The 13,855-nt window shown below is 40.1% G+C and overlaps 1 non-coding gene across 1 annotated transcript; it reads right to left on the reverse strand.

Moving 5' to 3' along the window:
- Window positions 1-1,554: 1,554 nt before the first annotated feature.
- Trnat-agu (transfer RNA threonine (anticodon AGU)) lies at window positions 1,555-1,628 on the reverse strand. Its single transcript has one exon. It is a non-coding gene; the product is annotated as a tRNA-Thr (tRNA).
- Between the last annotated feature and the right edge of the window lie 12,227 nt (window positions 1,629-13,855).

Raw genomic sequence — 13,855 nt, forward strand, 5'->3', positions numbered from 1 at the left:
ACGTATATTCCAGTATGGGTGAGACATTTTAGTAGAAGTCGCTTGCCCGATATCGGTGGATCAATATGATACTGCAGTGCCTGTGTTATTCTGATTTACGACCCAATGTTCCTCTGGACACGCATGGAACTCTGCATCGCAATTCAGAACAACACAGGCACTGCAGTATTGTACGCAGTACAGTGTCGGACTTCTTTCGGGTATCTAGAAAGACGGAATCAAAGTGCTCTCCTGCCATCCACAGTTTTAAAGGCCGCGTGTGTGGAAGAATAGCGATGTTTCACATGAGAATTGTTGCATGATTCGCTGCTGATTCTTCGTAAGAAACTTACTTTCCTCAAGTAATGTGATTATGTTCGAGCTTAAAATCTATTACTTGACACTATTGGAGAAAATAGAAATCCTTAGTTGTCGATTTATTGGAGAAAATAGGGTAGCAAGCGGTCACAGCCCTTCGTGAGCTCAACGTCCACAGCAGCACAGCTGCGCCTTACCTTCTGATCACCACCAATTAGACCATTAGAACTGTTCGAGAGAAAACGAAACCCCGAAACAACCAAAAGGAGGAAAAGGAGGTCGTCGAAGGAATACACCGTGGCGTATCCAGTTTAAAGTCTCCTTTCGTCATATATTCTGGATTTTAATGCCATCAATAGAACTCCGTCTCCTATTTTGGATTGAGTTCGTGTTTTTTACTTTCATCTGCACTACCATTACACACCCGCGTTTGTCTTGAACGTGATTGTCTTTCCTTTTAAAAGAAATCCCAGCGCAGACGCCGTCCGTGAGAAAATCCGTCAATTTTGCCAGTACCTGAATGGTGATTTAAAATTGTGTCCAGCAGAGAAATAAGAAAAGAAGCGATAGAACGTAACATTACAGAGAGACGCGTAAACAGACAGCATTTATTTTATTAATCCTTAAGTCAATGCAATGCCTAAAACAATAAGTCATGGGAATTTCAGAAGGAAAGTGGAAGTTCTAACAAAAAAAAAAACTAATATAAAATAAGTTGGACGCCAAATATCGTCCCAGAAACTATCAATACCGATAGAGAAGCGCCTATTCCCACGTACAGCACATAACATCGAGACAGACGCATATGCAAATTATGCAGATTTATTTAACGCTGCTCTCATTGATCAATTACACGATTATACTTCTACGGTAGAATATTTGTGCAGGTATACCGCTTTACCCACTGTCGCCACGCTCAGCGCAGACGCTGCTTGCAATTGTACTGTGGCGCTGGCATCCGCTGGAGAATGCCAAAGGCACGCCCGGACCGTAAACAATGTTTGCAGCTACGTCTGTCATAATCCTTGACATTTTGCCTATAACAAGAGTTCAACAGCTATAAGAAACAAGTACACTCAATTTCATGTCAAAATATGTCTGGTTGCAGCAAAAGAGCTTTTGTCTTAAATGAAATGGACTTTTGACATGCACTATTACCTCTAAAATTTTGTCCGGAACCAAAAATATATATCTCCTACACACAAACTTGAAGTGTAGTGTGTATCAATCAAATAAAAAATATTCGGACTAATCCGAAGGCACCGGAGGGATTCGAACCCTCGATCTCCTGTTTACTAGACAGGCGCTTTAACCAACTAAGCCACGGCGCCGGCCGGGTGAATTGCGCCATACTAACGTTGATACTACAGAGCAGTATCATTTCTAATTCCTACGTGAAGATTTGTTGGTTATAGTGCAAAATTTGTTATTTATCTGTGCGTTATTTTCTTAGTGGAACATATTCTTTCAGCAACTCCCTTCTTTGCGTCACAAATCAATATTGAACTGCATTTTTTCGGCCACTAATAGAGACGGCCACCACTAGAAGTGACGTACCGGTACGCTGATTCTGCAGTGACTGATGTTTATTTGCTGTTTATGTTTTGAGTGTTATCCTGTCCTTGCTTCACATCAGCGTGCGTCAATGCCATGATACATCACTGAAAAGTTTCATACAGTACTGTTGGAACACGTTCGTACGCTTTTGAATATACTGTATCATTGTATCACGAAGTCTAGTCTCCATTAGACTGTTGTGGAAACCGTAATTCTTTCTCGAAAACAGAAATCACCAAAGCGATGTGCAAATACTGTGAACAGTGAATCTCTTTCGGAAGATGTGATGCATGTAAATATAGTGTGTGTGATTCAGTGAACTCATTATTTCCGTGTCTGTTAACAATAGTATTAGCACGTCCGCCCTGTCTTCCGGTGTGTAACGTCGAACGAGCGCCAAGATCATTTCTACGGTTATAACGAGAGTATGAGTTTTGTGCCCATAGGAAAGAGTTATCTTTTGAGTGAGCACTTAGATGTGGAGGATTTTTGTCATCAATATGTATTCCCTCACAGGTTACGTGAATTAGGAACGTCGAAATGTTTTTCCGTAAGCTCTCTACAGATTCTGAATATCATTACAACGCTAGCACAGCTATGTAGGTAGCGTTCAAAAGTCCCATGCATTTCATTTACACCTTTCTCAGGCATTTAATCATTTACATCCGATAACTGGAAGGAATCTGTTTATAGCTTTACAGAGGAAAACAAAGACCATTTCGCTTGTGTTGCAATACCCATCACATCTCACAAGTCGCTATTTTTTCGATATGGAAAACAACTTTTTAGGTTTTATACTGCACTTGATAGTATTGTTGAGTCTCTGTTCTAGTAAATTACGTTGCGATATTATGAGACGGGTTTATAAATAACAAGCTCGAGCCATTGAAAGCGACCCGAAAAACATTGTATTTTAAGTTATGACATGCAGTAAATTAACAATTTATTTATAGCCTATCATATAACTGTCCATAATTTTGCATTATTTTCCTGTATTCATTTTTCTCTTTCTTATAGACAAGCATATAATTTTTACCACGTTAACGTATTTATTTGGCGCATTTATGCACAAATATCTGCTATATTATAAAATAAATATCACGTGGAAGTCCCAGTGCCAAAAAATATCAAAAACGCATTTTTAATCTCTTGTACAGACGCTATGTCACAGAAATAATGTTGCAACGAACAGTTACTAACATTTTGCAACTCAAGAAGAGTTGTGCCTCACCGCTGCAATTGGTTGTGCAAGTCAGTTCCAAAGTCGCAGGAAGGCAAGGGCACTCCACCTCCAACAGAACATTGCAAAGATATCAGCGAAGTACTCTAACAAACCTACAGGTCCACACTTGTGTATACGGCCGTGCTATTGTACCAGAAATATTAGTCCTATGACAATACATCACATTCATTATACGGCGTGCTGATGTCTCCTCACAGAGAAAGTAACTCTTTAGTGCGATAATTATAATCAAATCGTTGAGAAATTTACCTATGAATCGTAACTATTCTTCCTTGCACGAATTTCTCTCTGTATGAGTCGTGTAGCAGGAATTCAGCATCGCAGTTCCAAATAAGCAAATGTAAAAAATTCGGCAAATGTGGTAATAACTTAGGTTTCTATGTTCGTGTAGATTGCAAAGTGTACCAAATCAGCGCTATGTTAAAATCACGTGACTATCCCAACATTTGGGCATGCTGCCTCCTCACACGTGTCTCTCTGGTTATGTATTAGCTTTTCACGACGTATAGATGAAGAAAACGGGTAATTCCAGTAAATCTAACTAGTTTTCCCAGATCTTAAGGTTATGTGTTGAACACAAGAGGCGGAGCTAGGGAAGAGCTGATTAATTTGGTAGTCTGCTCCCGCTACCTGAGAAGCACAATCGAAACAGCCTCACTATTTGTTACTGATACACGCAAGCGACGTAATATTACATTATAGTTGTCATGATTAACCATTAACAATCCATTTTTCCTTAACGGCCTCCTTCACGCTTCTCCGTGCATTACGATTTTCAGTTAGACGGTTATTCTTTGTTCCTGTACGTTTACTAAGGTCATCTACCGTACCAAACTTCAGTCAGGTCGTCACATCGATTTTTTCTTATCCTCGCAATCCACCAAAGTACTTCCTCGGTCCATCTACCAGCGATTCTGTTGGCTACATATCCAGTCTCCCTTTCATTTTCATTATGATAATAATTACGTGTTCCACTATAGCTTTTTTTCCTGACTGTTTTGTTATTCCCGTTCTCTATCTCTTTCTCTCCCCAGTCCCGGATTTAGGGGGGGGGGGGGACCGGGGTATTTGCCCCGGGCGGCAGTTTCAGGGGCCGGCAAATTCATATTCTTTTCTTGAAGAAAAAAACACCTTGTTTCACAAAGCTCCCAGCATCCACAGCACGTTGGCCTGCACATTATTCATATGATTTTGAAACGCATCCCTGTTGGTTTTTGAACATTATTAACGCTATCTTGAGTGCCCTTGTAGATGGGAGACCGCGAGCCGCTCACAACAGCTGTGGGGCGGCTGACTGTGGCTAATCCAGCAGTTCACGCGAGCCTGACCTCACACCACAGTTGTTTCCCAGTCAGTGGGTCTCGTAACACGCTGGAGGTGGAAGAATTTGCTGCTGTCGCAGTTCTGGCTGTATTAAAGAAAACGGAAGAGGAGGAAGTTATGGTGCCACACTATTACTAACACCAGATTGGGTGTATTTGTCTACATGACGATCTTCGGAAAGATCGACAAGAGTTTTTTTTTTAATTTCTAGCGCATGCCAGTGTCATCGTTTGAACAACTCTGCGCTATTTTGAAACCACATTTCAATGTGCAAGATACCAACATGACGAAATGCTTTTCTCTTGAGGAGAGGATCGCCTTGAAATTAAGGTAAGCAGAAACTTAAATAATGCATTGAAGCGAAAAAATGTTCATTGTTGGTTCTTTTCTCCACATGGTGTCAAAATACAATCTTATTTGTTATATGTAATCTGCAATCTGCTGAAAAATCTATTCATTCCAATGATTTGACAGAGCAGGTCTATGAGACAGAAAGAGAGACAGAAGAATTGTTACATGAAGTTTGTTCTTGGGGCAGTGTTGACTGACGAATGTGGCGACAGTGGTTTTCTATTGGCTTGCAATTTTCATGTCTTTAGGAATATCTTTTAAGTCACTGACTCTCCTCGTCTGAAGATTGCTCGTCTGAACGGTCCCGTTGCTCGATACTTGTGTGTAGATCGTCGCAAAGCTTACCGATATCGGACTGCTTTCCATCTGTGCTGCCAGGCTTCCATTTCTTCCGTGGTCTCGTTCATTGGCAGCCTCACTATGTCGTTCATGTCGCTGACCATTTTCACATTCCCCTGCATCTAGCGACGAATCGTCATCATCAGAAATGTCTGACACCGTTCTGGAACGGAAACCATTCGTTCTTATTGCACTGCCAAATATTTGTTCGAAATTATTTGTTTGTTATTTCCACAATGCTGTTGCGCGTCACTAACACGAATTTTACACAAGAAAAGATTTTCACACTTGGAAACAAAAAGAGATGCAACATTATGTACCGTTTGCTTTCCAAAACTGGGGTCACAAATTAAAGGATATCAGCATAATATATTTCGACATTCCACCCCCAATAGAATATGATTTCGAATTTCTTGTCTTGCGAAAATCTCTCACAAAAGACACTTATATTTTTCCATTTCTTTTGTAGATTATTTTCTGGAATTCAATATAGAAAGAATTTTTACAGAACAAAATCCTAAAATGCACTTCAGTTATGACATTAATATTTATATCTTTACGGATACCTTGGATCAGGATGTACCATGACAGATTTTTACTACGGTTTCAGACCTGGAATTACAACACTATCTAAAATAATAAAAATAAACGACGTGTGCATCAAGATTTGACACTACATGAGAGGCATCACTATGTTGACACCAACTAAGGAAAAATGGGAAGAAAATTCAAAGGGATTTTTTTGCAGCAGCTGATTTTCCAAATTGTATTGGAGCAATGGATGGGAAACACGTGGAGGTGATTCAACCTGAAGACAGTGGCTCAATGTTTTACAGTTATGAAGGCTACTTTTCTATTGTTCTCCTCGCCGTCTGTGATTCTAATTATTGTTTTTCGGCCGTAGACATAGGCGGATATGGATAAAGTTCCGATTCGTCCCTATTCAGAAATTCAGTTTTTGCTAAATATCGTGGGAAAGAGACACTGAATCTGCCAAATACATGCTCATTGCCTGGAACAGGTGAACCAAAGATGCCGTTCGTATTTGTTGCAGATGAGGCTTTTGCCCTGTCACGTAATGTAATGCGTCCGTTTGAAGGTAGGGCATTACCACGGGAATAGTGAGTGTTCAATGGTCGGTTGACTAAAACCAGACGATTTATAGAGTGTACTTTCGGAAAACTGTCTAACAAACGGCGGATTTTCTAGCAACCTTTGAACGTTTCGCTTGATGTCGCGGGAAACGTGAAAGTCTGCGTCGTACTTCACAACTTTGTTAAAGTTCGTGGTGGTTATTAATTGAAAGACGTGCTACAGGTTTCAAAGATTTCAACAGTGAACTGCAGATCAAGCACGTCGACAATTACAAGGAACAAATTTGTTGAATATTTCAACAGTGACGTTGGGAAACGTACGTGGCAATACTCACGTGTGTAAAACTTAAGGAATACCTTATGTACTACTGAATTATCATCTAGCACAGCGGGCTAGAAATTAGTATTGAAATTTTGTCACTTAATTTACAGAAATGAAGAGAACCATTTAAACTTTCGACAGCGTTTTTTTTAATCCAGCAGAGCAAACTTAAGCCTCAAATCATTGAAAGAATATTCGTATTCATTATAAAACTAGAAATTTAAAATGGCGCTCATGCGTAGCTCTTTAGCTGTTGTGGAATAATACTCATATGAAACCGTTCTACCAAGGACCGACAGAACAAAGCATAAAATTAATTTAAATAACTGCGTGTTCGAATGGCTTTTCAGCAGACTACTTCACTCACTGTAAGTAAAAACACACACAGTCTGAATAAAAACGGCCGATGTATTTGTGTGTTTTTATTTATAAAAGCACTAATTAATCTGCACAGAAGGAATGGAGAATGTGAGAAATAATACAGTTAGTTCTGTTGAAAAATAATGTACGCTATGCAAATGAAATTCTCATCTATCATTTTCTGCTCTACCTGGGGCAGCCTTTCATGGTTGGTATTATAAACGCTGCGTATTTCTTTCTATTCTTTGTTTTTATTAGAATAATCTGCTTTGGAGGAATCCCAAATTGCCGCTGTTGCCTGAATTTCATGTATCAATTGTTCAACATCAAACACAGAAACCAACTTCTCCATTTTTACTGCCAGCTGAAAAACACAGACTAACAATGGACGCCGAGAGTCGTCTGTTCGGCTCATATGCTCTCGTCTGCATGCACGTATTCTCTATGTAGCGCGAGTTATCAGGCGATTCGCTTTACAGCCGGCGTGTCAGCTGCAGAGGGCCGATGCACTTGCCCACTTCTGAAAGCTCTCATTTGACTCCTTGTTATGTTGATTGGTTCAGCTCACTGCAGGCGGGTCGCACGCAGTCTCCCGTCTAAAAGTGCCCTAAGTTGATTTCAAAAATGGTTCAAATGGCTCTGAGCACTATGGGACTTAACATCTGAGATCATTAGTCCCCTAGGACTTAGAACTACTTAAACCTAACTAACCTAAGGACATCACATACATCCATGCCCGAGGCAGGATTCGAACGTGCGACCGTAGCAGTCGCGCGGTTCCGGAATGAAGCGCCTAGAACCGCTCGGCCACACCAGCCGGCTAAGTTGATTTCTGCATGAATCATTAGTTGATTTTTGAATGCGTGCATAGTGTAGGCCTACGTGATGTCTTTGCCAGGGGAATCCCCGTAGTATCTTGAAATTAAAAAAAACTTTCCCGCAGACGAAAGGGGACATGGCTGTACAAGCAGAGCCGAATAAACCCAAACGGGTGAATACCAATTGCTGTTTGTTTATGTGGTTGACTGGGTGTCCGAATGATAAGCGTTGTTATAATTACTAGCGAAACCCACATATTCAGTTACCAGAGAGGAAATAAATGACTAATAGGAATAACAGGTATGAAAGACTACATATTATCTTCTCTTTGTACCCAAGAAAATGAAATTTTGACAGAAATTTCTTGCCAGATCGCTACACTACTAAGGGCCAGTTGTACAGTCCGCGGTTAGCCGCCGCTGAACGTCTATTCTCGAAATAGTGAGGAAAACGCGTTGTACAAACACGTAATAACGCCTAACCGGAGAATAAATGCGGGACAACTGAACCGATGATTCTAGCAGAGCTACTGAAGTTAACCAGAGAATAAGTTTTAATAGTGGCAGGAACAGTTACAGAAATAGTGATGACGTCATTGCGTGTTAGAACGAGGAAGGAGATGAAACAGGGAAATCATTCAGATTATATGGAAGAATATGACGATTCCAAATTTATAAAAGAATTTCGTACTACTACTAGTTTTCGATCTCAAGCCTTGAAAACTGGAGCATATGAATGCAATGTGAAACTATTTCCTAAATAAAACTTTTTGCTTATAATAGGCCTAATCTTTCATTTATAAATTTATATGTTACTTTCATAATTCGCAATTGCCGAGTGATAGAAACCTTCGACCATTCGATTGATGTGTGTATTCTTATCGTATACTGTAGACTCAGAAGTATTTGGCCTGTAATGCGGCAACTACGTATCCCAGCCCTTAGACAAAGAAACCAGCCAAAACTTTTAATATTGCAACACTGAGTCGGAGGGTGTGAGGGTGTGAAACCTTGTTTCGATATCGTCGAAGCTTTCGGAAATGAGTGACGTTCGTACTCTATAAGGAAAGCGAATGCGATCATTTTGTGATGATACAACTATTTTGTGTGTGGGAATGCTCACTGCCAACTATCATTGTTTGATAAAAGATATGCGAATAACATAGCACGAAGTTAGACGGGATGAACACTTGTCGGTAGCAATGCAGATTCTTTTACGTAGGTGTTCATGTTTGTCATGTATCAGGGCATCAATAGCGTAAAGTATTAAGCAGCTTTAAGAGCCTCGCTACGATCTGTAACGCAAATTGGAGCGCTGTAGTCGCTTTTCATTATGAGTGCTCGTCCGTAGGCTTTGGCAGACGCGTGTTCCACGCGAAGCAGACACGCTGCTTATGTCCCTGCCAAGAAGGCAGCACGGGCTCTACGGTGTAAAACACTAATTGCGCTATCGCGTGACTCTACCGGTCTACGTGGGACGAATGCTTAATATACTGCCACCTTGTATCAGAAATGGTAATTCAACAAGTCATTCTAAACAACCTGTCACACTAAATCAGTTTCGCATATCCAAATGTCTATTTAAGCTACATTTCTTGTATAGTCTTAATCGAAATGTTGGCGTCGAGCGTTGAATGACAGTATATTAGGTACTTGACTATATTATGTAACAGGCGATGAAAGAAACTCAGTTACGTCGATAGATGAAATTACCCTTCGGTATCAATATATACAGGGTGTATCATTTATTTTTTAACGCTGTGAGGATTGGGCAGAAAGGGTGTCTCCCATCGAGCTGAGATTCTGATTTTTCGTAGTTTTTTTCAGAATTTTGCATAGTGGATTCTAACGCAAAAAACTTGTCAGGGTACTGCAATTAAAAGAAGGATCCTTTTTCTACGAGATACTGCGAAGAAACATGGATCTACAACAGTGACTATTTTTTATACTGAAATTAAAATGTGTATTTTAACAAAACAAAACATTTTTTTCGTCGGTCGTCGTCAGAGAAGACAGAATTAGAAGTTGTTGGTACTAAAAAACAAATATGTTTGCAAATATAGTTTTTTATCGAAAATTACTTACTTGCATTTGCGTTAGCATGAAAAATTTTGAAGGGTTTTAGAAAACGATGTCCTACCTCATATACTTCTCAGTATACTCTCACAAACGATAAATCTCTTCTGAGACCATTTTGGCATTTCTGTAGGCAGAATAAATTTAGGAATATGTCTTCCAATGAGTCTATTTAAAAGTGAACTATTTTGATTGGAAATTGATTCAATGAGGCCGCCTTTGTGCATCAAAGATACTTCCAATTTAGTAATGAATTCAAGATGTTTGCTAATGGACACACGAATTTACTATCATATCATGTAAAAAAAAAAGCTTTCTTCCACCAGTTCATCTGTTTCATCCCAAAAGGGTAGTAGCCCGTTAGCTGGTCACAGTGTTGTTTTTATTATAACGCAAAACACAGGCAGGTTTCATCTTCTCTGTCAGAACTCATTTTGCTCTGACATTGACATTGGATGCAGTCATTTTGCGTTACATTGTAAAATGAAACACATACCTAGTGGCCTTTCCATTTCACAAATAGCAAGCAGTCCCATCTGCAAAACCAAACTTCATTTTTTTTTCAACTTCTGGGCAGTTAGATCATTGGCTAGCCCTTTTCGATTTTTCAGTATTGTACTGTAAGCTTATTTTCAAAACAAATGCAAAGCACTTAGCATACTACAGTAGATTTTATTTTTTATTTTTATTTTATTTTATTTTTTACTGCGCGTGGCTTCGTGAGACACGGCTTGTGGCAACAAGGGAAACATAAACGCCGCAGACCAAGTAACACGCATTGTATTCCTTTCCTCCCCATACGAGTGAGTGGCTTTGACATCTATGCTTTTTCGTGATAGTACAGGCTTAATAAAGCACTTTTATACACCCGACAGGCATAAGACAAACTTTGGAATATACGAGAGTCATTTGAAATTTTCTGAGCTTTGTAAGATAGAATTGAAGGAAATAATTTATTTTACAAAATACCTACAGGCCTTCAACATAAACTCAACATTAGGACAACTTACGACAGCTTCTCAACGTTTTGGCCACTTCTGTATTCCAGACTGTTGAGCTACGCATGATTACTCTGTCACCTCACTGGAAGCTTCATCAGTTGTACCAAAACGTTTTCCATGGAGGTGTTCCTTCAATTTGAGAAACAAATTTAAGTCTGTTGGGCTCATACCAGGACTGCATGTTGGGTGGGGAATATATTTCCCATTGCAAAATGATGCCAGCTGCTGCAAGCATGTCGGGCCTTCTTTGACGAATTTTCGGGCGCAAAACGTTTGGCAGAAACAACTATTGCGAACGTCCCCTGGAGCGCTCTGTCTGTTATCGGCAGAATTTTTTCGGGCGTGGAGAGTCGGAACTTGTCTAGTGTGACGACCGAGATTTCAGTCCTGACTCAAAATCTTGTGCTCAGGTTCCATAAAGTGCGACAGACCTTTTCATAAACTGTTCGCCGTCTGTTCGATAACGATGAAGCAATTCTGCGATTCTTTTGCGACCTGTTTTCTGCTCTTCAAGCAGGTCACGCGGAACCCATGTGGCAGCAACGTTTCTCATCCTTAATGTTTCAGTTCTGATTCTGTAAACTGAAATTAGAGACGTTCTGGCCTCATATGCAATTTTCTCGCATGTTATTCGTCGATTCTCTCACCAAATGTCATTAACTTTGCAAAAACAGACATAATGTCTGATGGGATAACAGCAATCAGTGATTTTATAATGTTACTTATAATCCGTCTTGATTGCAATTTTTTTTATTCATATGACCGGTTTCGGTTCATTCAGAACCATCTTCAGATCTGTAACAATAGTGATACTGATTTTTCAGTTACAGGAGTAACCCGTCCAAATCCAGCAACTTTCACATGCTGCCTCGGGCATGGATGCGTGTGATGTCCTTAGGTTTGGTAGGTTTAAATAGTTCTACGTTTTAGGGGACTGATGACCTCAGCAGTTAAGTCCAAATCCAGCAACTTTCACATGCTGCATGTGAAAGTTGCTGGATTTGGACGGGTTACTCCTGTAACTGAAATATCAGTATCATTATTGTTACACATCTGAAGATGGTTCTGAATGAACCGAAACCGGTCATACGAATAAAAAAAAATTTGCAATCAAGACGGATTATAAGTAACATTATAAATGTCATTAGCAATAACCTGAGGGCTGTAGTCTGCTGCAGTTGATGTCGATCCACCTTTTCATGAAAACCGCAAAATCTGGTTATTGTCCAAATCTTTCTCGGAAAATATATGTTATCATCCGTAGATAACATTTTATTGAGTTGTGAGGTTAATTCGTAGGTGGAAAACGATAAGAGTGTATTACACACATTAAAAACTGTTTTAATGCCTATTTTTTCAGTCACGAATTATTTTGTCATAATCTTCATACATTCATCCCTTAGATCTGTTTAGAATTCCAAACTTTACCTTTCGTTTGCCTAAGCCACGGAAACCTCTAGACTTCGGCATACATTCATCGCTCATCCAGTTTATATGACATCTCCAGTTTTGAGCATATTAAAAAAATTTTGTTATTTACGGTGAAATGTTGAGTGCCTTCCGTATGTCTTCATGTCTCTTCCTGACATTCTTTGACACCCCCATAAGTGATGGAAGAAACAGCGTTTTAGGCTTTGACTTTACTTTTGTCTTTGCTAGTGACGACCAATGCTTCGGCCTCGTATAAACCAACGCTGGCCGGCCGGAGTGGCCGAGCGGTTCCAGGCGCTACAGTCTGGAACCGCGCGACCGCTACGGTCGCAGGTTCGATCCTGCCTCGGGCATGGATGCGTGTGATGTCCTTAGGTTTGGTAGGTTTAAATAGTTCTACGTTTTAGGGGACTGATGACCTCAGCAGTTAAGTCCCATAGTGCTCAGAGCCAAACCAACGTGTACCGCCATAGTGTTGTAGAAACGTCAGAATTTTTTCTGCTTTTTTTCTGCTTTTATTTCTTAGCGTTTACTTATTATACTACACATTCTGTGAAGTATTTCATTTTCTTTGTAATGTCAAGACATTAAAATGGAAACGGAAAAAGAAGAAATTCTCAGAGGGAGCCTTTGAGGAATCAAAACCTGAAGAAAATGACTGCTGGTTTTGGAAAGCACTGGGGTAGAAGCCCTGTCATCAAACTTAGATTTTGCAGCCCCCATAACGCCCCCATAACGCAGAGAGGGGAATCTAAAATCATAGACAGAGTTAAAACTGACCAAGCAAATCGGACAGACCCAGTGGAAAACGAACGAAAGCGAATTATTCCGTGAAACATATTGTTCTGATTTCTGGATTATGCCAATCTGATGACAGCACACACACGCCGAAACATTTTTGGGCAATATCAACATTTTGTGATTTGTTTAATGTAAGTTCACCCTCCTCTTTTGTAATACAGATCATTTCATTTGAAGGAAATCGGATCGTTCAAAAGGAGACAACTTACAAGCAGATCTCTTTTGGCAAAAGATGCCATGAGCCTACTGCCCGCAGCGTGTTTATAATTTACTGCCGTGCAGAATTAAATAACTTGTGACACGGATCCTCTGCAATAAAAGACAGGATCCTCTGCAATAAAAGACAATGTCCGTAACTGCAGTTATTAGCTTTTGTACAACAGAACACGTCTATAATTCACAAATCAAAATCAGTTTATTCCAGGGAAGTCACATTTTGTTCATTTTGGTTCAGTACGAATGTGATTATAAATATAGTAATGACGCTCCTAAATTAATCCGCGTCCCAGTTTCTACGCTAACATTGAGTGTTCACATTAATCGCGTCAAGTTTACATATCGACTCATATTTTTACTGTTGTGCAACGCGTAAGATTCTCCAACGCGCGTCTTCTATTTAATCTTTAGGCCGGTTGCACACACAGCGGATTTTTTCCGCCGCGGTCAGTTGACCGTCGCCGCTTGCAGAATTCTAGCGTTTACACACACGGCTGTAAAATCTCCGTCGGCAGCAGCTTACTGTGTTGCAGGCAGTTTAAAGTGACGGTATTTATTAATAAAATTCCGAAGAAAGATACAAAATACCTACATTACCGCCGGCCGGTGTGGCCGTGCGGTTCTAG

This window comes from Schistocerca cancellata, chromosome 1 (assembly GCF_023864275.1).
Source record: "Schistocerca cancellata isolate TAMUIC-IGC-003103 chromosome 1, iqSchCanc2.1, whole genome shotgun sequence".
NCBI lineage: Eukaryota > Metazoa > Arthropoda > Insecta > Orthoptera > Acrididae > Schistocerca > Schistocerca cancellata.